At 40.9% G+C, this 27,472-nt stretch overlaps 1 long non-coding RNA gene across 1 annotated transcript in view; it reads left to right on the top strand.

Annotated features, from left to right (window-relative positions):
• The window catches only part of LOC114550459 (uncharacterized), a 231,258-nt gene that overhangs the window by 120,577 nt on the left and 83,209 nt on the right, over positions 1 to 27,472 (top strand). Inside the window, exon 5 of the long non-coding RNA XR_003691704.1 lies at positions 15,355 to 15,460. This is a non-coding gene — a long non-coding RNA (uncharacterized LOC114550459). The remainder of the gene's footprint in view (positions 1 to 15,354; positions 15,461 to 27,472) is intronic.

Below are 27,472 nucleotides of genomic sequence, written 5' to 3'. Positions count from 1 at the left end.
GGCACTTACAGCTGCACAGTGCTGTGCAGGTAAAGCTGCTTACACATATAGCCGACGGCCGACCGTTGACAGAAAAGCCAGTCGAAATGATCAGTCTCCCCGTGTTGGTCCAAAAAGTGCCAACAACACACCAAAAAGACGAGACAAGATGAGACCTCGCCAGACTGTCCCACGGCCGATAATCGGCCTGATGTGTCTTGGCCCTAACAGGATAAAACACCATAACGCACAACTATTTGTGACTTAATCTATTTCTAACACTAATAATTTTACATTTACAAATGTACACCGCCGAACAGCATGCTGGGTAACATTATAGCTGCTAGCTAGCTAGGTAGTAAAGCTGGGAGAGGCTCTGGTTGCTACTACACATTCAAGAACCGAGAAGAAAGTTAGAGGATGAAGAAAGACCGGAGATACGCCAGAACAACGTGTGCTCAGTCCTGTCCCAGCGAAGCAGAGTGCGGCCTGCTAGCTGCATGCTAGCATCGGGTATCCCCAGGTGAAGCCAGGTTTCAGTGATAATCAAAACACAACAGTCACGAACATTGTGATTTCCAGCGAGTTGTAATTGCAAGTCGTCCATTTTATGTACCAGGGATCTGGCATTGGAGAGATACAGGCTCAGTAGAGGTGGCTTGTGTGGTTGTTTTCTTAGCCTTAGCATAACCAGCGGTCTCGCTATGTCGTCTGGGATGTTGTGCATATAATGAAAGACACTCGAAAATAGATATCTGGTGCTGGTCAGCAAGAAAGAAGTACAAAACCGTGGATTGTTGTGGATAGCATGCAGCTAGCAGGTCACACTCTGCACCCTTGTGAATAGAATTACATTATTTTACATTTAGAAGGTAGACTACATGCTTTAAAACACTTTAACTTGGAAAACATTACTTTTTTCAAATATCCCACAAAGTCACCTGAAATTCCTTATAATTTCATAATTTTATGATTTACATCCACATCATTAGATCTCACCATTGGAGTTAACTAATGATATAAACAGTTTATGATGTTGAATATGGGCTCATTGTAATTCTTGACCATCAAAATATAAGGGTAAATATCACCTCTCGTGATTTATCATGTTTGGTTCAAGAGATATGATGGAAAATACATAATTTGGTTATGGCGGAATCCAAAATGGTCGCCACAGCTGTCTAGAAGCCTTCATTTATGTTGTGTTGGTATCATTGTAATCGTTGACCATCAAAACATAGGGCTAGACATCATCCTTTACGCAGTTGAATGTTTTGTTCACAAGATATCACGCAAAATACATAATTTGGCTATGGCGGAAAGTAAAATGGCCGCCGCGGCTGACATAATGTTTTTTTGCGATAGCTAACGTACTTTTTTGAAAGAGCACTATCCACTGAATAATTGTGCCAATTTTGGTGCTTGTATCCACAAGTGAACGATTTCCCTAAAAAATGGCACTTATCTGCTCCACTATGAGAACTTCTAAACATGAAGAAACAAATCAGCATTCTGCTTCCTCTGACTGTCAAACATTTGAAAAAAGCCAAGAAGTGAAACTCACCTTGACAAAACTGTTATTGTTCGGCCATGACTTTGTTTCCACATATCAGGTTAAAGTGTTGAGAGGAACTGAAGCCCGTTAACAGCATAAGTCCTCCAATATCCACACAGTAAATGTTTCAGCGAATGTAATGTTCTGGGGTCTTAACATGCAGTTAATTTAGTCTTTTGACATGTGTGTGCACTTCTCTGACACCAGACACAGTGCTACTGAAAGAAAATAAGCAAACATCACAGGACCAATACTGGTGGTAAACATTTACAAGCAATGAAACCACCATCCCATCCCTCCACCCATCATCTCCAAATTTTTTTTCTTACAAAATGATGTCCCTCCTGGAGCTGTCCCACCCAACATCCTGCTATCATAAACACACACGCTTTAATCCATATGGAAGCCGAAGTCTTGCATCGTAATAGGTAAATGTATAGGTGCTAGACCCTCCACAGGCAAAATAATTGAAAAAAACAAATTTCACACATTTTGTTATTGATCACAATGTAATAAAGTATGAAGTAATTACCCTTTACATTTTGATTGTTATGATTTGTATTCTATATATCTATTGATGTAAGGTACCTTCAAGTCTTGGAACATGGTTATTTAGAAATACTTTTCATATTTTTTATTTGCATTTATTACACAGAAATCTTCATCCCTCTGTTATAGATTTCTTTGGGAATATATCTTATTGTTACTATATGGAGTGTGGTATTTAAAGTGGCTTTATGTAACTTTCAGTTTGTGTTGATTCTAGCGGCCGCTTTGCACAAAAGTCGTAGTGTTTTCACCACAGCTGCTCAGACATGAAAATCACTCACCTTTCGGCGAAATTTGCCGTCTTGAACCAAAATAGGTGACCTACATGAATCGTGTAGATTCGATGAGAATATGTTTAAGGGAGGGAGGAAGGGGGGGGTTAAGTACTCGGGACTGGTGCCCGATTTCTGGCATATCCTCCTGAGACCCAGCCCATTGACTTATGTCCACCGTAGTGGACGTTTGAGTTTCATTCCTCTCCTTGGAATCTTTTGTGCAAGTCTCTTAATTCCTGCTGTATTGTAGAGAGGACATCCTGGGCTTTTCAGTGATGTGTTATTTGATTGGCTGGGAGGCCGGGAACCGCCTCTATCTTTCAATCCAAAATGGACAGCATAGGAACAAGCACATTTTATGGAAAGATAAGAGATGAGTCAAATATTGTTTGTCTATCGTTTTGTTACTATGATAATCATATATTTTAGTGTTCATTAAGGTGTTAGGAATCATATATTGAGTTCTGATAGAAACTACATCATGTATCTTTTGAAAAATTTGCCATTTTATAAATGTCAATTATAGTGGACATCAGGACTATCTTCATGTAAATAATGACTCCACATCTACCAAATGTGTCTGTTTTCGTACTCAAATGGTCCTGTTGTCCACTACAGTGGACATTCTTTAAATAAATAAAAATAAAAAAATTTAAATTGTAGGATCTTTTTTTGAAGCTTAAACAGGTATGGAATCACAAAAAATATGATTAGGAAAAAAAAAAGATTTCCTTGGTAAATAAATTAAAAAGTCCACATGGGATTTGTTTTAATGCGCTCGATCGAACTTCCACCAATCAATGAAACGAGTTCTAGCCAATCAGATGCAAAGTAGGGCGGGTCTTTGCCGAAATGTCAGAGTGCGGTACCGATGTGGTCTCCGTGGGAACGCGGCTAAAAAAAAAATGGAGGCAAAGTTTATCAAACTTGGAGCGTGTAGATACAGGCAGCTTTAGTTGAGAAAGGAGTTAAAATAAATGGCGCTGGGCATGAATAGAGGACAAGAGGAAAAGGGTGGAGACGGGAAGCCGTTTAGCACTTGGTGCCTCAAATTGAGGGAGCCGGGTGCTTCTGGAGCGCATGTTCAAGAAGGACACTGGACGTCGGCAGTGGTAAGAAAGGGCTTGCTAGTCATTAGATGCTAGCTAGTCACAAAGCTTTGGGCCGTGCACTCTGTCATACGAGTACGTTACCGACAACAACCGCTACCGTTAAGACAGCGACTGCGCCTTTACTGACCGACCGTGATACAAACAATACGTGTGTGCACGTTCGTAGCGGAACATGATTTGTAAAAGCTATCTGAAGCCCAAACTGCCTTGATAAAGCTGTCTGTTTGGAATTAGCATGGCAGGTATTTAAACATAACGGCCTTGTCCCAGAGTTTAGACGTCTAGCTATGTGAAAAGATAAACAATGTGACGTTTTTAATAAATGTAAATAAAGCAGCTAATACCAATGGACAAATTCATGAATGTACTAATTCGCTTTTTTGATGATGACCTGGCCAAAGTAGTCAAGTTTAGTTTTCACAATGATTCATTGTAGGATTATGATATTATTGCAATGTAAATCCACATTGACTCTTAATTTAAACATATGGTTGGAAGAAGTAAAAATTGATCCAAAACTTTTTAGTTTTTAAACATTATGACTTTTATTATTGTGTAATGTCAGAAGGACTTTAACTGTTTTGCCAGTCAAATTAACTTTAATGAGTGGATATTGAAATATTACACTGTTGGTTGGCAAAAAATGCATCTCAAAATGCATCAGATTGATGCTTTAAAATATGGAAGATATTGCCCACTGTATATAACTTTTGCTCAGACAACAAATCATTCATTTACAATAAGATAATAAGTTACAGATGCATCGTTGCATTTCAAGTGTTGCATGTGGTAACTTAGCCTGAATGTCTCGTGAGCTAAACCGGGTATCACTGTCACTGTGTCATGAGCCAAAGCATTAAGAGTTTGTTGTAGCAATTAACGTAATAATAACATTTCATGAAACCCAAGGACGCTTTACACAGGACTAAAAGAAATAAAACGTCTGGAAGGGGGACGTAATTTAACGTAGGCTACTGATGTACAACCACATTGCACATTGTAAAGTTATTTTATGAATGAAATAGACATATTACATACCTGAGGGCCAATTCGGGGTCGGTTTTGAATCCTTTCCAATCCCGTAATTTTCTCCATCTGTTGAAAGCCCAACCGAGTGTGACTCGGATTTGCCCGTTGTCTCTACTTTCCTTTTTAGCTTTTAGTTGTTTAATTTCCTTTTTTTCCTGTGATGGCCCTGCCCCAGTATCAGCCATAACGACAGTAGAAAACTTCTAAAATAAAATTAGAATACAATTAGGCCTACATAAAGAAATGTCCTGCTACTTTTTACCTGGCTGGATACGCAAAGACAGGCTTTTCCAGTGTTACAAAGAAATCTGTGACCCGTCACAAATCTGACCCAGGCAAAGGCATTCATAAAAACTATACATTCTTTTCACTGAGTTTCTTTGCGGCATATATTAAGGATCAAAAACAGAAAAGTGTGTGGGAAGAGCATTACATTTCACATCTGCATCGTATTAATTGGTCACCTGATTCCAATTAACGAAGGCTTCTCTTCAATGAAAGGAGAGGGGGATTTTGGAAGGCAATTGAAACGATTATAGAGCTTTGGTGGAAGCTGAGTGAGCCTCTAGTTTTAAAGGACAAATCCGGCGCAAAATTAATCTCGGGGTTGTACACATGTGTACACAGTCGACCATTCTCTGGGATTTGTTTTCATACTAATCGAACGTGACCAGTTTTATCGCAAACCGCTAATTAGCTTATAACGCTAGTCGTCGGGGCAGAGGGTAAAGTAAAAAGAAATCGCTTCGGAGTATGTAACACCATTTGCCTGAGGAAGGTCTAGTCCTGAAACGTTGCCAAGTATTAAATTAATCTTTGCAAGTTAGACAGTGTGCAGGAGTTTCTTTGCAACATACAGTATATTAAGGATCAAAAACAGAAAAGTGTGTGGGAAGAGCATTACGTTTCACATCTGCATCGTATTAATTGGTCGCCTGAGTCCACGTAATGTTTTGTTTTGGGAGAGCAAATGGAGCGCTGCAACTTCCGGCAGCATCAATGGACGCTGCCCTCATTTTGTAAGATGCCGGGTGGAGGGATGGGATGGTGGTTTCAATGGTCGGAAGTATTGGTCCTGTGATGTTTGCTTATTTTCTTTCAGTAGCACTGTGTCTGGTGTCAGAGAATCTCATACACGTGTCAAAAGACTAAATTAACTGCACGTTTATTTGTGTTACATTCGCTGACACAGTTACTGTGTTGATATTGGAGGACTTATGCTGTTACCGGGCTTCAGTTCCTCTCAACACTTTAATCTGATATGTGGAAACAAAGTCATGGCAAGAAAAGATGTGTTAAGTGAGTTTTACTGTGTGGCTGCTTCACATGTTTGACAGTCAGAGTCGAGGCTGATAACAGAAAGCAGAACCTTGATTTTGTTTCTTCATGTTTTGAATTTGAGGGCTTATGTTTTTAAGTGAAGGGCCATGGAAGATTTTGTACCAAGATTAACTTTTAGTTTTCTCTCATGAGCGTAGGAAAAGGGCCAAAACTGACAAAGTGCAGCCTGGGAAAATGCAGCAAATAAAAATATTACTACTGTGGATTTGTGCTTGACATATTGTGGATAAATCCAATACATAAAGAAGTTGTAAATGTTTCATTTAGGCTTAACTAGAGTAAATGTTTTTTTATTAGGTTTTCGGGTTGTCCCACCGTTCGTCCCATCCTTATTCTTAACGCGATATCTCAGGAACGCCTTGAGGGAATTTCTTCAAATTTGGCACAAACATCCACTTGGTCTCACTGATCAGATTTTGATGGTCAAAGGCCACTGTGACCCCATATGGTTTTACAAAAACACTTTTATGGCCATTAGTTGTAGACATACAGCAGAACAAGTCTCCGACAAAAATTGATGAAGAACAGTGTGTATTTTTATAGTGCGTTCCATTTGCACTCGGAAGTCGGAATTTCCAAAGTCAAAGTCGGAAACGTGCCCCCTGACCTCGGATTTCCGAGCGCGAAACTCGGACAACCTTGCAGTACCAGCAAGCTCAAGATCCAACATTAGCACTTATGTCTTGTTTGTGTCTGACTAAATCAGTCGTACACACAGTCCTGTCCAACTTTTATCTGTGGACATGTTGTTACGCTGTTAGTATGCACACAAAAAAAGTGTAATCTGTTGTTATTAAGTGGTATTGCTAACAATGGCTGAGTTCCGAGGTAAATGGAATGCACCATTAGCGGTGGAGAGCGCTGCGTCGCATCTGGTGGAATCACAAGCATTGGGGCTGCGATTGCTTCCAGCGGCGCAGACTTACCTGGGGGAGTTTAGGGGTAAGACCTTCGACTCGGATGAGGAACAACTTATCTTCGGTAAAAGTATTTTGTTTTTGCCGCAAAGTGAACTCTGCTCTCCGGCTTGAAAGCGCTGTGTCTTGCGTTGACACCCCGTTGTTCTATTTCATTTTGAGATTATATTCCATTGAATATTAAATTGCATAAATAAATGAATATGAATCTTAAAGTGACACTGTTGACAGTTGAAAATGGGAACTTATGCATTGCAGTTTGCATTGTGGTGTTTCAGCTTTGTTCAATTCATATTGTTATTGTGGAGATTAAGTTTTCCGACCTGGCTCGCAATAAAATTACATAATGAATACACACAAAAAACTGTGAACTGCAGTATAAACAATGAAACAATATTACATCCAAACAAATAAAACCATATGTAAACGCTAGTCCACACATGTACAGAACACACCATTACTGTCAATAAGCAGTGTAATTTAAGGTCAAACACAGACCATGTTGCATTTATTATACTTTTATGATTGAAACAGAACTGTTTTATAACCACACACAACACACACACACACACACACACACACACACACACACACACACACACACACCCTGCTCTAAAGAGAAAAAAACCTGGCTCGTAAAACATGCAGGAAACATATTGGTTGCTGGACAGAAGCTAAATGGCTTTGCATGCATATTCCTCTGCGTGGTAATATATATTTGGGTTAAGGAGTAACAGTTTGTTAGAATTTTGGTGACCTTTTTTTTAAACTTTTTTTTATTTTAATTGTTGTTGCAAAATAACGTCGCTGTCGGGTGGAACTCTTGTATGTCCAAAATCAGTGTTCTTTTGCCGACAATAAATTCTGCCAGATTTCACTCACATAGGCTGGATATCCGTTACCTTTGGCTTTGTTTGTGTTGGCGTTCTAAACTCTGGTGGGTTTCTGAGGACTATGGTTAACTGCTCCTCAGATCTCTGCAGGGTCAATCCAGACAGCTAGCTAGACTATCTGTCCAATCTGAGTTTTCTGTTTGCACAACTAAAACAACCTTTAAATGTTCACGTTCCACTAAAACAAGTTCCTTCCCGAGGCTATTTTGCAGAAGCTTCGTTGCTCCGTCCGGCCAAGACCATTGTGATTGGTTTAACGAAATGCCAGTAAACCAGAGCATGTTTGTCTCTCATCCCGGAATGCTGTGTGTAGGGTTACTAGCCAGACCCTCGGTCTGGCAATGTGAGACTACATTGAGCTATTTACCTCCGACAAAGTCAGACGAAATCACCTCGTCACTGTTTCAATATTTGTGAAACCCACGGACAGACGTCAAGGGTGACCAATAGCATTGATTTATGGAAAAAAATAAATAAATGACGAAATATGGAGATACAAGGTTTCTGCCTGACAGAGACGAAATAATTAAAGAAACACTATACAACGGAATCATAAAATATCCTTATATATAGTAAAATATAATCTATTTAAAAAAGTAAAAATGACACAACTATTAACAGGTGCTTTCATTGTCATTTGTGTTGATATTGTTCCTTGTATATTAGTCTGATCTTTATATTCAGTCGAGTTGAACACAACATCGATGGGAGAAGAGAGTTTGCCTAAACTTAAGGAAGCACAGACCTTTACCATCCTGCATTAACTGCATTAGTGTTTACTATCACTGCAACTGCACAGGTCTCATTAAGGCAACAGCTGAGAACAGGGGAAACATACAATGGACAGGAAAAGGGTGTTGCCTGTGAAGAAGTACATGGGAATTGAGAGTGACAAAACAGTAGGCAATCAACAGTAGAGGTAAATGCAGACAGGAAGGGCGTAATGCATGAGGACAAAGTATGTTGTGTAGCCTCGGCCCTTAAGGGCAAGCGGGGAGGGATTTATTCATTTATTTAGTTATTTATGTCCTCTCCCACCAACCTGATGTGTTTCTTTTAGGAAGTATGGAAGTATTTTCAGTAAGTAAAGCGCTGTAACAGGAACCGTCAATAGTGCTATAGAAGGATAAAATTCTTAGCGGCAGTTGCTGGTTGCTCCGGGACGCCGGCAACCACCAGCAGCAGTTGTTCAGGCAATGCAAGGCAAGGCAGCTTTATTTGTATAGCACAATTCAGCAACAAGGCAATTCAAAATGCTTTACATAAAACATTAAAGAGCAGTTAAAAAAGGTACTAAGTAAAAGTTATAATAAAAGTTACAGTTTAGTAGGGCTGGGCGATATGGACCAAAAGTCATATCCCGATATATTTTGGCTGAATATCGATATACGATATATATCCCGATATTTGTGAGAGCTGTTCAGTCAAAGTCAAAGCCAAATATGACATGTCACAAGTAGTTTCATAGAAACCGGCTATTTCAGTGAACAGTTGCAAAATCAAATGAATAAATAATAAACAGGTTGCTTCACCTTGTTCATGATTAAATGCTCAGCTGTTCAAATAACAATATAATGTAAACATAAATACTGTATACAGTGGGGGAAATAAGTATTTGACCCCTTGCTGATTTTGCAGGTTTGCCCACTTACAAAGAATGCAAAAATCTACAATTTTAATCATATGTACATTCTAACAGTGAAAGACAGAATCCCAAAGAAAATTCCAGAAAATCACATCATATGAATTTATTAAAATTGATAACCATCTGATGAGGAAAAACAAGTATTTGACCCCCTGGACAAACAGCATGTTAATATTTTGTAGAAAAGCCATTATTGGCCAGCACAGATGTCAAACGGTTTTTATAGTTGGTGACAAGGTTTGTGCACATTTCGGCAGGGATGTTGGCCCACTCCTCCCTGCAGACAGCCTCCAAATCATTCAGGTTCCGAGGTTGTCGCCTGGCAACTCGAATTTTAAGCTCCCTCCAAAGATTTTCAATCGGATTCAGGTCTGGAGACTGGCTAGGCCACTCCAGAACCTTGATGTGCTTCTTCTTCAGCCACTCTTTTGTTGCTTTGGCGGTGTGCTTAGGGTCGTTGTCGTGCTGAAACACCCATCCTCGACCCATCTTCAGCTCTCTCACTGAGGGAAGGAGATGTCGGTCCAGAATTCCACGATACATGGCCCCGTCCATCCTCCCCTCAATACGATGGAGTTGTCCCGTCCCCTTGGCTGAAAAGCACCCCCAAAGCATGATGTTGCTACCACCATGCTTGACGGTGGGGATGGTGTTCTTTGGGTTGTACTCGGTGTTCTTTGCCCTCCAAACACGACAAGTTGAGTTGAGGCCAAAAAGTTCTATTTTGGTCTCATCTGACCACATCACCTTCTTCCAGGCCTCTTCTGAGTCGTCCAGGTGGTGAATGGCGAACTTCATGCGGGCCTGTACATGTTTCTTCTTGAGCAGGGGGACCTTGCGTGCACTGCAGGATTTCAATCCATGACGGCGTAGTGTGTTACCAACCGTTTCTTTTGTAACTGTGGTCCCAGCTGCCTTCAGTTGATTCATCAGTTCCCCCCTTGTGGTTTTGGGATGATTCCTCACCGTTCGCATGATCAGGGACACCCCACGAGGCAAGATCTTGTGTGGAGGACCAGACCGAGGGAGGTTGGCGGTGGTGTGGTGCTTCTTCCATTTCCTGATAACTGCACCGACAGTTGATCTTTTCTCTCCACGTTGCTTTCCGATTCTCTTGTAGCCCATCCCAGCCTTGTGCAGATCAACAATCTTGTCCCTGATGTCCGTAGAAAGCTCTTTGGTCTTGCCCATGGTGGTGATGTTGGATGCTGGTTGTTTGGGTGTTGACAGGTGTCTTTTATACAGGTAACGAGGTGAGGCAGGTGTATTTGATGTAAATAATTGGTTCGGATTGGGGCTGTGTTTTAAAGAAAGACTAACTGGCTTGTAGGAGCCAGAATACTTGCTGTTTGTCCAGGGGGTCAAATACTTGTTTTTCCTCAACAGATGGTTATCAATTTTAATAAATTCATATGATGTGATTTTCTGGAATTTTCTTTGGGATTCTGTCTTTCACTGTTAGAATGTACATATGATTACAATTGTAGATTTTTGCATTCTTTGTAAGTGGGCAAACCTGCAAAATCAGCAAGGGGTCAAATACTTATTTCCGCCACTGTAAAAACAGGAGTACCTTTTTTTTTTTTTTTTAAATCAAAGCTCCATAAGGTGCACATTTAAATAAGAAAAATATCTTAAATAAAAATAGCCTATAAAATAAGAGGCCAAGTTCAGAAAATGACATCACTTTACTGTAATGTAGCCTTTAAAACCAGGAAAAGACAATTATGTCATATCACGATATCCAAAATCTAAGACAAAATCTAGTCTCATATCACGATATCGATATAATGTCGATATATCGCCCAGCCCTACAGTTTAGTATAAGAAATGAACAATTATGTAAAGAAAGGCAGCATCAAAAAGAAAGGTCTTCAGCCTTGATTTAAAAGAACTGAGAGTTGCAGCAGACCTGCAGTTTTCTGGGAGCTTGTTCCAGATTTGTGGTGCATAAAAAGTAAACACTGCTTCTCCCTGTTAAGTTCTGACTCTGGGGAACGCAAGCAGACCTGTCCCAGACCACCTGAGAGGTCTGGATGATTCATAGTGTAGCAGCAGATCAGAAATATATTTTGGCCCCAAACCGTTTAGTGCTTTGTAAACCAACAGAAGTATTTTAAAGTTAATTCTTTGAGGGACAGGAAGCCAGTGTAAAGACTTCAGAACTGGAGTGATCCACTTTCTTGGTCTTAGTGAGGACTCGAGCAGCAGTGTTTAGCCGCCAATAGGTGACTGTGAGCCGGCTACAGGCACTGCCAGTTGAGGGTCCTTTCAGGGGCCACGGCAGCTGAATTTAGCTAGAAAAAGTGAGCGTCATGTAGGGCTGTCAACGAATATTCTAAATTCGAATATATATTCGAATAGTTTAAAAAAAAGAAAAAGTGGTAGCTCGCGGTAGCAGAGGCTATCTGCTTTGCTACTGCGCCTGAAAGCCGTTACATACTGGAATGGATACAAATGTGACATCATGAGATCGCCGTGACTGTTTATACCTGCGCTGGTGGTCGTGACACTAGCAGCAGTCTTCTCCTGAACAGAGGTGGCGCTAATGAGGAAAGGCTACCGACGTTGCTCTTTCTACGGACTAGAAGAAGAAGAAAAAGGTAACCAACGGCAGAACTGGCAGCAGCAGCATTGCCGTCAATGCTTCGATGTTAATCACTGACCTACTTGGTGGGATCGAGCCTTTCATTCACCATAAAAGAGCTCATCTTAACCCGGTAAGTTTACAGGCGAGACCTGCAGTCACTCTGAAAATCCTGGCATCACGTTGTCGGTGAACTCATTCAGGCCTCCTGTTTCCGCTTTGTCGCTCGCTGCTGAAAAAAAAAGAGCCGTGCGCGACCTCGGCTCGGCCGGATATTGCATCATTTTGACGTCACGATGTCGCGCGCCACCTTGGATGCATGCGCAACCAGATGTTCGAATAGTTCGAATATTTGGCGTTATTTTAGAGGGAATATTTGAACTTTTTTCGAATTTTGAAAGCCCTAGCGTCATGCAGTGATGACTGTTAAGTTTAGGCACCAAAACGACGAGTTAAGTTTAGGAAAAAGATCGTAGTTTGGATTAAAATACTCCCGAGGAACAAACGAGCGTTTCCTGGGTAAAAGTATTTTGCTTTTGCTGCAAAGTGAACTCCGCTTTCCGGCTTGAAAGAGCTGTGTCTTGTGTTGACACCATGTTGTTCTATTTCATTTTGAGATTATTTTGAATATTTTGGCTATTGAAGTTCATAAATAAGCGTTTTGGCATGGCTGGCCGAATAGCACTATAAATCAATGGTATTGAAATGGGGATTTTAATTCTTGCATGTTTCTTGCAGTCCCTAAAAGGACTACAGGTCTCGCACAGTGACCGCAAAAACAACTCTGCATGAACTACACTTGTACATGAAGCACCTGTCGGTTTTGTCCCATTGGCATGCGTGTCACCTCAGGGTGAGTGATGCTGGCCATCTGGGGTCTGTTGCAGGTTGTGGCTGGGTGGGACGTCACCCTGAGGGGAGCGTGACAGTGTGATGGGCTGCCATTGTGTTCAAAAAAGCCTATAATAATATTGCTCATGTAACATTTGTCAGTTAAGCGAAGTGAAGTTTCTTAAGAAAAACGTGATAGCAACAGAAGAAGTCAATACTAAAAATCTATAAAACAAATCAATACTCTTCTGTGTCAATAAGCCTCAATGCCTGTCGGTGGATGTTTCCACTGCCAGTATTGACTGACATCTAAGACGGGGCTTCTCTGGACCAAGGTAAGTCTATCCGGACCCAGCCCCTACATCATGTTATGAATACAATACCTTATGAAGTGTAACGTTTTCTATTTTTAAATACATTTTCTATTGATCAATAAATTGTTAGTGACGTTGAATATACAGTAGTGGTGTAACCATTGATATACCTGTTCTATATCTATGGGTGTAATGGACTGTAGTTTAGAACCCCTGATCTAAGAAAATCAGACTGTATCTAGTCAACAAATGTTGATACAAGATGTTTCCTTTTTTTTTTTTTTTTTAACAAGCCCACATAGTGCTGGCTATACAACCATAGATGTGTCTTTACATTTATAGTGTGGATCGACGAGTCCATTTACTGGATAATCGCCACATCCGCCAGATCTTCTGCCGGATGTCCCTTGTCTTGCAAAACTCTGTTTGTTTCGGGAACAGAGTTTTTTTCGTGAGCTTCTCGCTGGAAATGGCAATTTTTGAAGGAAATTTGGATTGCGCAACAAGGCAGACCTGCTTGGTTCTTTATGGGAATGATCGTAAAGATTTAAAAAGAATATGTTTACGGCATTTACTCTCTAACTGGGAGGTTTTGGGACCGATTGGTGGGGATTGGCTGTGGACAACATACACATGGTGATATACTGGTAAGAGCAAATTATGTTTAACCATGTATCCAGATAATTTAAATAACTCACGTTACTGTATTATGTGAGCAGTTAACTTTATTTAATACTGAATGTGGCGTTTTTCTTTTGCCGATTTTGCAAATGTTTTACCAAAACAAGTTAATTGAGACCTGAGACCATTTCGCAGATCCACCGTCGCTGCGCCCGGAGCTTAGCGCCGCCCCAAGATGATTGTGATTGATTTAACGAAATGCAAACAACCCAGTGCGTTTTTTTTTCTCCTATCCAGGAATGTTCGTGTGGAGGGGCCAGTGCTGTGGAGATGAGTCTGGCAATGCGAGACTAGTACATGTATAACATTCAACATTTGTTTTATCATGCTGTTAAATTTGTATTACACCAGGACAGTAGGAGCAAAGAACCAAGGTTAACTAGTGTCCACATTCTGAGTGGAAGCTAGTTAGCCTAGATTCCTCGCTAAGCTTAACATTTGCATTGATTCCCACTAGGTGGTAATCTAATCCACTAGGTGGACTTGATTATTGATGGGATGGACAGCCACCCTCAAAATGTCTCCTCAGAAAGCCCCTAACATGTTTTATTACATGTCCTATCAAATAATTGGCAAGAGGAAACATCAAGGGGAAGTTTTGATAAGGTTGCAACAGTGAATGTAAAGCTAAAACCAGCAACAACTGTGCAGTTTCCAGATAACAGAGTAAACTGATACAGCAGAGAAAGAGAGAGGCTTCTACCGTGAACACCGACCTACAGGAGAAAGGAAGAAAGAAATGAACAGGCATTCATTGTCAACTTGACTTTCGGTCTCTTGTTCTCACGGCAGTGTGGTGTTTTCACCTGCTGGAGGGTCAGAGGGTGCAGGAAGTTTCCTCTCAGGGTATACGAGGGGTCACAGGGTTGAAGCCAACGCCCGGATTGTATTATTGCTGAAACCTTGTTGATGCATTTATCTGCTTTGAATTGAGCAGTGCAAACAGCTGAATTATGAATCCACTAGTTTATTAATCTTTGTTACAAAATGTGTATGGCCGTAGTGTTTCTGCGCTGGACTTCCAAGAGATCATTATTAATCAACAGATCAGCAGTATGGTTGGGGATGTAATGTTCCATGTCATTTATGTGAGGGAAGCCCATTGCTCTACAATGTTAAAATAATTCAATATATGTAATTTAATATGACTAAATTAATTCAATCAATTCAACTCACTATATACAAATTGTCTACCCATCTTCATAATAATGTTATGAAATCCAGGCATAACTTTGTACTAGACTAGACTACAAAATTTGTACTAGAAGGATTAAAATTAGAATAGAGAGAGAGAGAGCAGACTTCTGCCAAGACATATGCCCTCACAATGTGAATATTCTCACTTTAAGGGGCGTTCACATTCTTTTTCCACGTTGGAACTCAATTTTCAGATTATTTCAACACCACACAAATGCAGCAAAAATGTTCCTATCTCACAATATTAACAAAAGTGAAAAATAATTTGTGTATTCGCCCCTTGATTTGGATCCGTTTCAAAATGGGTTCTTTCTTGACCCATGCCACACCCTTCCACCAAATTTCATGAAAATCTAGCCAATAGCCACAGTAGGCCTACAGTGTGCCCACAGTATTCTCAATGTACCCACAGTGTGAGCACATTGTGTTCTTTCGTTTTTCCTAACAAGATATCGTGTTGATCCGGGGACATCGGACTTCAACGTGATGGGTTCCAGGGCCGTGACCCAAGCCTGCTGAAAACAGACTTCTTTGGTCTACTCTTTCTGCGTAATGGTAAGATGATGACTTTTACTTTTTAAAGGCTCTATTGTGGTATTATCATATTAATTAAATATTGTCTGCTGTTTAGTGCATAATGTGGTGTATTGTGGGAAATTACCCAATAGTTTTGGTCATGCTGTTGTTTACCTGTGTTTGTGCCGCTACATACACAATGCAGTGTTGCAAATGTGTTTTGTATGTTGCTGTCAGTGTGTATTTGTGAGCGACATTGTATGTCCCACAGTATGCCCACAGTATGCCTAATGTGCCCACTCTATGCCCAATGTGCCCACACTATGTCAATGGTATGCCCAATGTGCCCACAGTATGCCCACAGTGTGCTGGACTAAGACTTGAGCCGACTTGAGTCGCTATTCTCTGGACTTGTGCCTCGAGTGGACTTGCACACTGATGACTTGGACTTGAACTGGGATTTTATGAAATTGGACTAGAGCAGGGGTGGCGAACCTGTGGCTCTTGAGCCGTATGCGGCTCTTTGCCTGCTCCTTTGAGGCTCTTACTGTGTGCTGTGTTATTGGTGGATTTTGTTTTGTTACTTTTTTAAACATTTCAGATAAGTAAAAAAAAAAAAAAGCATTTGAATGCATCTCCCAGTACATTTGCCAATTATTTTAAAATAAAAAATAATGCAGCAGAGTTTTTTTATGGACAGATTCTGCAAGAGTCTGAGGAAAAACAGCGGCCACAGATCACCTTCCTCATTAACCCTTTCACTGCTGAATCCGATTGTTTGAAAGCCCCTCTAGTGACAAATGAGTGAAAGAGTTGCTTCGAGTGGCCACAACCGAGTACAACCAGACCTAACAAGGATTGTAGATAACAAAGACTGTCAGGTTTCACACTGAGTCAATCTAAGTAAGAAAAAAAAAAAGTGTGTTATACAAATAAAGCTTGCCTTCCCTAAACGACCAGTATCTACTGGACCGAATAGCAATGTGGATTTTGGTGCCACTTAAATGCCTGTGCTGCTTGCTGATGCTCCGGAACAGACCTTAGAGGAAACGGAAGCATTGCTGCATGTGACGCAAGTAAACGCTAACTTACACTTGGCAACAGGTAACGTTAGCCTACCCTTTAGCTAGTAGCTAGCCTCGTGAGACCGTCCTGATCTCGCGAGCTCCAGTTTTCCACTCGCAGATCAGTCTGGCATCTTGAGGCAGAGAAAATTTGGAGCCGTTAGCCAAACGACCGGGCCAATCAGCGTTGGTTTTGAGGTGGGTTAGGTGGTGATAGACAGATGGTTTATCCAATCAGCTAACCAGTATTATCAGCCAGCGGTAGCCCTAATTCTGTTAGCCGCTCGCTAATGCTTTTTTTCTCTTGGATCCTTCTTTTGGAATATGGTCCGGGAACCTGAAATGGTGTCTTTTATTCCTAAATTCTCGTTACACAAATGGCAAATATCCTTTACCGAAATGTTGCTTGCATGCTGAGCTTACGAGCTATGCTTTGCCTGCAGCAGCAGGGGCGGGCTTGTGGTTGTATTTTCATACGCTTCGTGGATCTGATTGGTTGATTTGGCCCGTCTATCACCAACATAGGTGATAGACAGATTAGGGCTGGGCGATATGGTTGAAAACTGTATCACGATATAAGTTTTTCATATCGGTCGATATCGATAATTATTGATATTTTTTATTACCTATTTAAAATAAGGACCAGGAGAAAAATATATTAAATTTAAACATTTTTATTTTAAACTTAACCCTGCTCTGATTATAATCCCCTCAGTTGTAAAAGCAGAAATGTCAACACAACCATGGAAAACACTCAAATAATTCAAATGTAAACAGGTCTAAAATCACAATGAACACTTAACAATTATCTCTTAACATTAAGGTGCAAAATTAAAGAATAAGTAAGAAGTGCTTAATAAAGTGTCATAAAATAGTGCAAAGTGTTAGCTAAATATAAGAAACCTGAGAAGGAACTATTTTCTGCAGGTTTAGTGCTAGGTTGGTAACCTGGCTTCTGGACAGTGCTCAGCATGTCTGCCTTCGTTATTTCTTTGTAGCGTTTAGTAAGGCGCTGATGCAGAGTACCTCTCCATGGTGGTCTGCTGCTTGTAGTGTTTAGTAAGGCGCTGATGCAGAGTACCTCTCCATGGTGGTCTGCTGCTTGTGCCGTGTTGCAGCTGCAGATGTTGTTGGACGTTGATGGCGAATACGGCTGTGCTCGAAAAGTGTGTGGCCGGGCTAAAGTGGTAAAACAAGTTTATGGTATTACCAGTGTTGGTCTGACGACATTGGTCTGACTACGGTCAGACTTATAAAATCCCCAAAACTGCGATACTGACTTTTCCTGTTTTATCAACGATTTCCTCGCTAGCTGCGGCACTCACTTTCCACTCCATGCCGGTTCTGTTATTGAAGAACACGAGACAGCGATGTGGCGCAACCAAACTTGATACTGTTACATGATTGGCTGTTAGAGTGTCACTCCCCACGTTGCTAGGTTGCCAGAGAGGAGGGCCTTTGTTCATGCAACCAAACTTGATTCACAACCTCTGGTTTCTTCTGATGAAGAAAAACAAGTTATCAAACGTTTTATCGACCGCATTTTCTATTGATATTGATTATGTTTCTATCGCGATACATATCGTTATCGTTTTATCGCCCAGCCCTAAGACAGATGGTTCATCCAATCAAATAACCAGTATTCCGCCCCTTCCCAAAAGTTCTCCAACGGAAAGTTCCCAGATGGATATGCCGAGCAAATGCGAAGCAATCCATCTGGCGGAGTCAGGTTAGCTAGTAGCTGCATACGATTAAAATCCTGACAGCTAAACAGTGTAAAGTGTAGCTGTATTTCACTGAAAAGAATTACAACACCGGGACATTCTGCAGCTAAAGACTCAAAGTAGCTGCACTACTATGGCCACTGCCATTGTCCAAGAAAAAACACAGATGGGACTGTATGCTTCATTCACTTGGATTTATAAAAACACAGAGTTTGACAATGTGGCCTTAGCAATAAACAAGCTGTTCTTTAATGTCACCATAGTTTGTTTTTTTAAACCTGCACCATTATGAAAGTATCTTTTTAAGCACCAGTATCAGAAAAAAAAAAAAATGATAGCAAACCCTAGTAATAATAGGTTATGACATCATAATATAAGATATTGATATATATTTAGTCTGTAACTGTTTCAAGCAGAGGCAGGGTTTTAGTCCTCCACCTGCGACTGTATTTCATGATGCACACCCCCTACTACATGTTCACATTAGAAAGATGCAGATGGATTCAGACTCTTCTTTACGGACTAGGCCTTGGACTCGTACTCAAACACTGGGGACTAAAGACTCGACATGGACTCGAACTCCAATAATGGTCACTCAATGCTGACTCTAATCGGGCACATCTTTTGTGAATTGGACTTGGACTAGAGCACTGGGGGCTCGAGACTTGACTCAGACTCGACAGTTGGTGACTCGACTGCAACACTTGCTCACTACCGGTATATGCCCAAAGTGTGGGGTCCACAGGTACCCCACATTTCACAATGGTAACGGGGCTTACAGTGGGCTGCCCACTCTGGGCCCATTTTTCTGTCCGCAGTCGGCCCACACTGTCCCCAAAAGGGCATGTTTGCTGGGTAATGACCAGAGATGTATAGTAACGAAGTAGAACTACTTCACTACTGTACTTAAGTACTAAAAGGCTGTGTCTGTACTCTACTGGAGTATTATTTTTTTCTCCTACTTCCACTTTTACTTCAGTACATATTTTTGATGAGTTTAATACTTTTACTCAGATACATTTTTTATGTGCTGTATCATTACTCATTACAATTATAAAAATGTTACGAATCATTCCAAACCCATATTATCACTGCCAGAGCAGTAGATGGCTCTGTCACCAGGTTTGATGAAGCTGGCTCATCATTGAGTGAATCAAGCGATCTTCTAAGCGTGCTCTCGCTCTGCATCCTGCCTGCATTGAGAACATTTGAGCTTTGTTTTTTTTCGAGATGGAAGAACCAGAAACACCACCTTCAACTTCGAGTGATCGTGGTGGTGAGGAAGGAGACCACCCCTTGCCCTACTGAAGGCCGTTTTACAGTCGCCGTAGCCGAGCTCGCGTGCACCAATGTGACGTCAAAATGACGGAGATCTCGCTGGCGACCAGAGGGCGCGCACCACTCTATTTTTTTTTTCAGCCGCGCACGACAAAGTGGAAACAGGAAGCACAAACGAGCTCGAGGGTAACCGGATGCCAGGACTCCGCAAGTCTCTCTTGTAAAGTTACTGGGTTAAGATGAGTGAAAGACAATTGAATGAAGTACCTGCTCTGCCTCCCGAAAGATTGCGAAATAATGGCCTTCAAAAATTTACCGTCGAATTTGAAGAAACATATCAAGGTTACAAATATAATACACAAATGGCACACCAGCTTGAGCTATCCGTAAGAGCTAGCTAACTAGCTACCGGCGGTTCATGACATGCTGCAGTGTTGGACATTCTTGTCCTTGTACTGCTGCCACAGCCAAAGGAATTGTGAGTGTCCTTTAGGCTAAATATTTGAAATAATATAAACAATATCATATTCAAACTTTTGACTGATTTCTTTAATAACTACATAACACTATTCTTATAATTTTACTTCCAGTACTTGAGTAGTACATTTTAAAATTAACTACTTGCAATACTTAAGTACCTAAAATGTTGAATACTTTAGTACTTCACTACACTACACTTAAGTGTGGTGCTTAAAGAGCACTTCAACTTCTACTCAAGTCACTTTTTTGATAGAGCACTCAAGTCTGGGTCTCTAGTACTTTATACATGTCTGGTAATGACTGTAATGTATAACAAGCACTCCCTCAGTCCAAAGAGATACTAAAGAGAAAACAATTAAATCTAAAGTTTAGTGTATAATTACCGTGTCTGTGTTTGTGTGGAAAGTCCTAGCAGAACATGCAAATTAGACAAATCATAAGGTTGACATCTAAATAGCTAGTGTTTGCAAACCCTCACCTGCAACATTTACTCTGTCAGGGACACTCAAATATTGCTGGGTGTGTATTATAGAAACATATCTTAAAACGGTTATTATCAATATTAAAATAATTAACAATAGATCGTAACAAACCTGCTCAGCACCAAACTGCAGAAAGACCAAACGACTAGCTGGTGAACATAGTGAAGCATTTAGAAGCTGAAGAGAGAGAGATTTTTCTCAGGACTTGGTTGAGCCCACAACAGAGCTAAAAGAGAGACTATAACTTACAATCACTGTTGGTTAGTAACACAACTTTAAATGTAAGCTAATGTTACTTGTATCCGATAAATGTGTAAATAGTCATGGTTTGCTAGCAAGTTTACCATATTAACTTAAAATGTGTCGTGTTTACAGCTTGTTGTGCTGCCTCCAAGTGGTCCTAAAAATCTGTTAATACAGATTTAAGTTGGGATACCTCCACAGGTCACAAGATCATTTTCATGCTCATGCATTTGCTTATTTATTTGCTGCTCCAGTACCATAGTAGTAGTCAGCAGTAGAGTAGCCAACACTGCAGTCACAGTATTTGTTTTATTGTGTATCCCTCATGACCTGGTAGTTGTGTTGAGAGAGAGAACAATCACCACCGTACCTTGTACTGTATATGCCAACTGTGTGTGTGTGTGTGTGTGTGTGTGTGTGTGTGTGTGTGTGTGAAAAGTGGGGCTAGGAATTCCTTCAACATAATACACCTGGTGACTAAGTCGACAAGCATCTTCGCTATGCTTTCATCCAACCCAAATGTTTTCTTTATGGCTTGTTATCCGTCACTTTGTGTTGTCTGCAGTGTCTGGGCTAGAGATTATCTGTAGTGCTTATAAAAGCACTGTAAAAGAGTTTATTTTCTTTGCACTGTTCTTTTACCCTCCAGTGTCTCTGGCAGCGGTCGCCTTTAAAGGCCCAAGGAACTCCCACTATTTTTTTCGTTTTTGCTACTGAAAGGAGCCGGCAGGAACTTCATATATAGCGCTGTCATCCCAGCTGTGTTTGCCTCAATGGAGCATTTCCATGTAACATCGTCAGATATCTTTTCAAGCATTATTTACTCAGTAAGCTTTTTCCAGCACCGCCCTGCCTCTCACATGGTTTCCTTACAGTCTAACCTGGGCGTGAGCAATGCGTAGCTGTCTTGTGTAAAACCTCCAGAACTGTCCATACTGGTTCCATTTGAGCTGTGCATTCAAAAGAATAATTTTAAGAGCAAAACAACATCAGGCCAAAAAGATGTCATTATATGATTGTTATTGTTGACATGCCACATACGTATACAGGCTATGTAGAATTCAAAATTATAACTTGTCACATCATATTAAGTGAGCCATTATATACATACATTATTATATACACATTATACCTGCTAAATGTCAGCATGTTAGCATTTAGTCACTGTATCATCAGGGTTAATGAACAAAAGGATTACGTGTTAAAAACTCTACACAACATGCATGCAAGAGACATGATAATCTAAAGTCTAGCCTAGGTTCTCAGATACTGCAATTTCCTTCTTCAATGTCACTGACTGCACCATTAACTTTTTAACTTGTTAACTTTTAATCCTGGCTCATCAAAACATAGGGGTTGACATCACCTGTTCTGTGTTACCATTTTTGATTCAGGAGACATGACGCAAAACACCCCAAACTGTACAAGTGTACCAAATTCCATGCTTTTATGAAAAAGTGAACATAATTTTCACAAATCATCTGGACTAATTGTCATTGTGAGCATGTTGGCATAGTCACGTTAGCATGACTTGTTAGGAACCAGGTTTGGCTAGTGGAACAGAGGCTATCCAAGACTTTTTATAGCTATACAAATACTGGGGTTGTCCAAAGCATGTTGACCAGGTTTGGGAATAGTTAGCTCCTATAAATACAGCTTTTACTCAATATTCCCTTGATTTTCTGTCATCGTAACAGCTTAAAGCAGTGATTAAGGCCACCAATGTCACCAAGACAAGTTCCTGTCTATTTATTGTGTTGGGACAACAAAGTTAATCTAATGTGGTTGCTACCAGGATGTGACAACCACATATCTTTGACCTAAAGCCTTAACAACAGGTGAACCCTGTTAATTAAATTACCAATAGATCAGTGGGAAGATTTAATTAATTGATACACATCTGAATGTCCGTTACTGTTAGGTAAATAGAGCAGATCTAGAGGTGATGGGAGGGATGCTGAGATAGAGACGTGGAGTCAAGAGGGTGAACTGACAGAGAGAGAGAGTGATCAACCTTGAGCCTGCCCACACACACACACACACACACACACACACACACACACACACACACACACACACACACACAACTGTAAAACTGGTCCTTATCAGTGATTAAGGGAGGGAGTGCATTAAGTTGTGTCATTGTTCCCCCCTTCTCTCTCTCTCTCTCTCTCTGTCTCTCTCTCTCTCTCCTTCTCTCTCTTTTAATCAGGGGAAGTCACAGCTGACATTCTCTCTGCCCACACAGGAGCTTCCTGAATTACCCAGAAACATTTACTGGCAACACATGCTGTTAGTGTGTGTTGCTGGCTGAATCATTGACTTTCTCTATGCTCTTTAAACTCCTAAGATTGTATATTGCCCTAAAAAAAGCCATAGATTGGACAACTGGACAACAGCCAACTGGATTTGTATAGAAGTGACTCTCGACAAATTACATTTATATGGAAATTGACGTCCATTGAAGTGTCTGTTCAGGTGTTTCATTTAATACAATTTATCTGTTTACTGTTTAATTTCATGTAGGAGTCTGTAAAAACTCATGCATAATATCAAATGCAATTGTTGTAGATGAATATTGTATGTGTAAAGATGGTAGTGACTTAAAAAGTGAACATAAACCTCATAACCATTTGCTTCTGGCTTAAAGCGGCTACAATCAATATTTTAATACACCAGTACTCGTATGTTAAAAGAGGCACTCGTGAAGAATACCAGAGATTTTTCTCAGGAGTTGGTAGAGACCAAAAACAGAGCTAAAAGAAGAGTGAATAGTTGACTTGCATTCGCCAGGTGGCCAAAAACAACTCCAAATGAATCACAGTTTCTCTGTAACTGCTGAATGTGTAAATAAGCAGCTGTTTGCTAACAAGTTCCCCATATCAACTTACGACGTTAGCAATGAGCCTGTCAATATTGACTAAAATTTGCTATCAAACTAGAAACATGACTTCAAATGAATGCTAATGTAGCTCCCTATCTGCTGTTATCTGCTCCATGTGCAAGTGTATTGTCTAATAGCAATTAGTGTTTTTTTGTTGGTGTTGTCTACAGTACACCCAAGTCATTACCTTTCAAGCAAACAACAGTTAATGTCTGTAGCTTCCTTTATCGTGGGCTACATCCCCTATTTCAGTTAAAATCTGAGTCTACTTTATTTAATTTTTTTTATTTTTGTAGTACAGTAAATCAGTAGCCCAGTGCAGTGCAGCATTTTAAATGTTTATGTTAATGTACCTTATTTAAAATCTAATAAAAAATCTAACAATTTTCCTTCTTCTTTTTTGAATGTCTTCGCTTGACAAGATAACGTGTACATTGTGACAGCGCCTCTGACTTATCTGTTAAATAAAACTTTCAATTTGTTTATTAAGACAAAAGTCCTAGATTTGCTGTGTAATTTGATGAGTGAAGGGAACTTCGATCCACTGTTAGCCACAGGGCAGCAGTAAGGGAGTTGCTTAAGTGCCTTTGAGCAGTAGTGCTACAAAGGCCCCTGAGCTACGGTCACTAGAACTCTGACAGTTTTAAAATACTCTTTCACTTTTCCACCCAATAACCCTCATCCTCCCCCAGTCAAACTCAACGCCGCCACTCTCTGGCTCATTGAGAACAGCATGCGACTGCTCAGTCAGTTTCAGCTGAATGTTATCTTGTCCCGTCCGTGTGTAAACCAGGACTAGCAGAGCATATCTTTTGTGCGGCTGAACGCTCTGCCTGCTCTGTTGATGAGGCAGAAACACTTATAGGAACTACTCAGATTCTAGTCAGAATGTGAGTCTGAAACTGTTCCACTGGGCTGTGATTATGGGGCGTGTTCCAACAGAACCAGGAAAAAAAATGCATCTGCATTCATTGGATAGACCTACAACCAATCAGAGCAACGGAACTCAACACTGTGTATCGTCTCCATAGCAACCACCCTTTGCACAATGCATTCATTCTACCTTCCGACTTTTAGACTTTTTTGAAGCTGGATATATCATTCTTTGCGTGCAAATATAAGTAAGGGATAATATAGAGCGAGGCGGTTGTTATAGCGAATACAACCCCGACAGGGTGATTAGGACGCGAAGCGGAGGGGTCTTGAATCAGCCTGAAGGGGTTGTATTCGCTATAACAACCGCCTCGCTCTACATTATCCCGCTTATTACATGGCTACTTACCAAATAAATCAATAATTTGACTAATAACTTGACAAAATATTGATTTAAATGGGAGTTTATTGATTTAAATACGATTGTATTGCTTCCACTAGAGAAAATAGTCCGTTCCGTCTCTACGGTTGGAATCCTGCATCCATAGCAAAGTAAAAACTCTGTAATGCAATCCTTGCAGCTACTCAACACCACCTTACGGGCTGTGGTAGTAGCCGTATATTTTACGGGGTGCTGTCGTGGTGGACAAATGACCCAGCTGCTGTTTTAATCACTGCAGGAATTGACACAACATTAGCTGAAGCGTTGTAGTGAGCTAGTGGGCTATCGGCTGCTCTAATTTACATTAAACTGAACATTTCTGTTGACGGTGAAGTGAGACACGGTGAATGGCTTCTTTGGGAATATTTATGTGGACGTTTATGTCCTCATTCATCTCGTTTCCTTTTTGCAGAGCTGCTGCATGTTGACACACCTGTAAGTTAACGTTAAACAAGTTGCAATGTAAGCGTTGTTGTCCCTACGGCTGTTACTGCGTAGCTAGCGATCATAGACGGTATAGAAAGATACTAGCGATAGACGCTCATCAGATCTGCTGTCATTGCTTGGAGGACAGAAGTTGCTCCACGTTTCCCCACTTTTTGCCACAGCTGATAGGCTAAATTATCCGGACTTCTTTCAGCGGATTTATTGATAGCTGTCCTCCAGAGTGAACAGAACTGCGTCCATGGCAACACTCTGCTTTTGCATGGCAACGGTGTGTTATCCTTAGCAGCGGTCTGTTATCAAGAAATAACAGACCGCATTCTACATTAGAATTCAAGCAAGCCATGTAATAAATGTGGATAACGTTAGTGATAGATGACATGCTCGCTACAGTCGCATTTCTAGAGATGAATCGGCGAAAACACGTTTTATTTTAATGAGTCACGGCTTTGTTCTAATGCCGCTGTGCGCTCCCTCTCTTCACTCACTCTCTATCCCGCTCCACCATATAACGCTAGCGTGCTTTCGGGGAGTTGTTGATGCTCCTGCTGAGGATTTTAAAATGAATGCGCTGTCGATTCTACACATCTCAATTCTCCAGCGGCAGCCACTAGACGGATCGTGGACGATTTGGGTTGGACTTGCGTTCATTTTTGTCAGTGTTTTAATCGCAGCCTCGAAAGCAAACAAACCTACTGTTGTGCTGTTCTTTCTCTACTAATGCAGCATCTATTCAACAAATTAATAACTTTATAATGATATGACAAAATGTACTGTACATACCTTTTTGCTGTCGATGCTTTAAACGCAAATCTGATGTCGCACCACATGTGCTCTCCGTGCAGCGCGCAGTAACACATGTCAAAAATAAACAACACGAGGCATCAGTGATAGTTTTTATTTTGCCTCTAGAGGCCGCTATTGTAATGCATGATGCCAGCAGACCATTCTCAGCTCTCGTGTACTGTGTAATGAATGACAGCGTGCGCTTCTCAGCCGCTCCAGCAATGGACGCAACCAGGAAAAACTATCGGCATGGATTTTTGCCGATAACCATAGTTCCACCAATCAACTATCGGTGCCGATACATCGGCAAAACCGATGAATCAGTCGACCTCTAGTCTTGAGTATAGTTCATGTGTACTCTGGTACAATTCGCATAGCAATGCGTATCTATGACACGGTGTACATTAAAACAGCCTTGAACTTGTTTTAAGGTGTTACGTGTCCGTGTGTGTTTTCACTTCATCAAAGCTAATTGGAACATTTTGATCGCCTAAAAATGTCTTGTTCAGGGTTCTGACAACCAAGCTCGCTAGCTACCACTATTGTTAGCTGGTAATTTAAGGGAAAGTGTGTTGATGTTCTGTGTACTGTTGTACATGCAAACGAGTGATGCTAATAACCGGAGGTTCGCGTTAACCCACAGGTAAATCTCCACTGGATGACTCGATTCAGAAGGGTTGAAAATTTGCAACTTTTCCTCTTTAGCATTTAGCGCAGCGCCATTGCAACCATAAAGAACACTGGCTTGGCCGCGTCATCCTCCCCAGCGCCACCAATGGGTAACGTCACTGCTTATTATTATTTTTACAGACTATCAGTCCTTCCAGGATTTTACGATCGCAACAATTCACGGAAATTCAACCAATCGCAGTGAATTCGGTGTGACTCGCAATTTTGACCAATCACCGCAACTTTACCGCAAATTTGCGACTTCAACCGATCACAGCAGTCCCACGTGCCAGACTTTGCGTCAGTATGTGACTCTGAGAGCCACTGACCAAGTGGAAGTGAGGACGGGTTGACGATCGCAATTTTTTACAAAAGCTCCCGCAAAATCAGACATTTTGGGCTGCAACAATCTAAAAAAAAAGGCAGAGAAATCCTGGAGGGACTGGTCTATGGTGAAGACCAACTGTTCTGAAACACGAAAGTGGACTGCTATATAACGCAAGTAGCAGTTGACATGCATGTGATAAAAGAAATAAGCTAGCAGCAGCATGTTTCTGGCTTGCTAGCATGTTATCTGTTAGCTTGCCAGCTATGGTAGTTAACCAACTAGCCCTATGGTCACTAGGTCAGCATGAATCTAGCACTGCTACTGTGTGGTGTGATGCCACCAACATTACAAGTA

This window comes from Perca flavescens, chromosome 23 (genome assembly GCF_004354835.1).
Source record: "Perca flavescens isolate YP-PL-M2 chromosome 23, PFLA_1.0, whole genome shotgun sequence".
NCBI lineage: Eukaryota > Metazoa > Chordata > Actinopteri > Perciformes > Percidae > Perca > Perca flavescens.
This window is presented reverse-complemented; position numbering and strand designations above follow the sequence as displayed.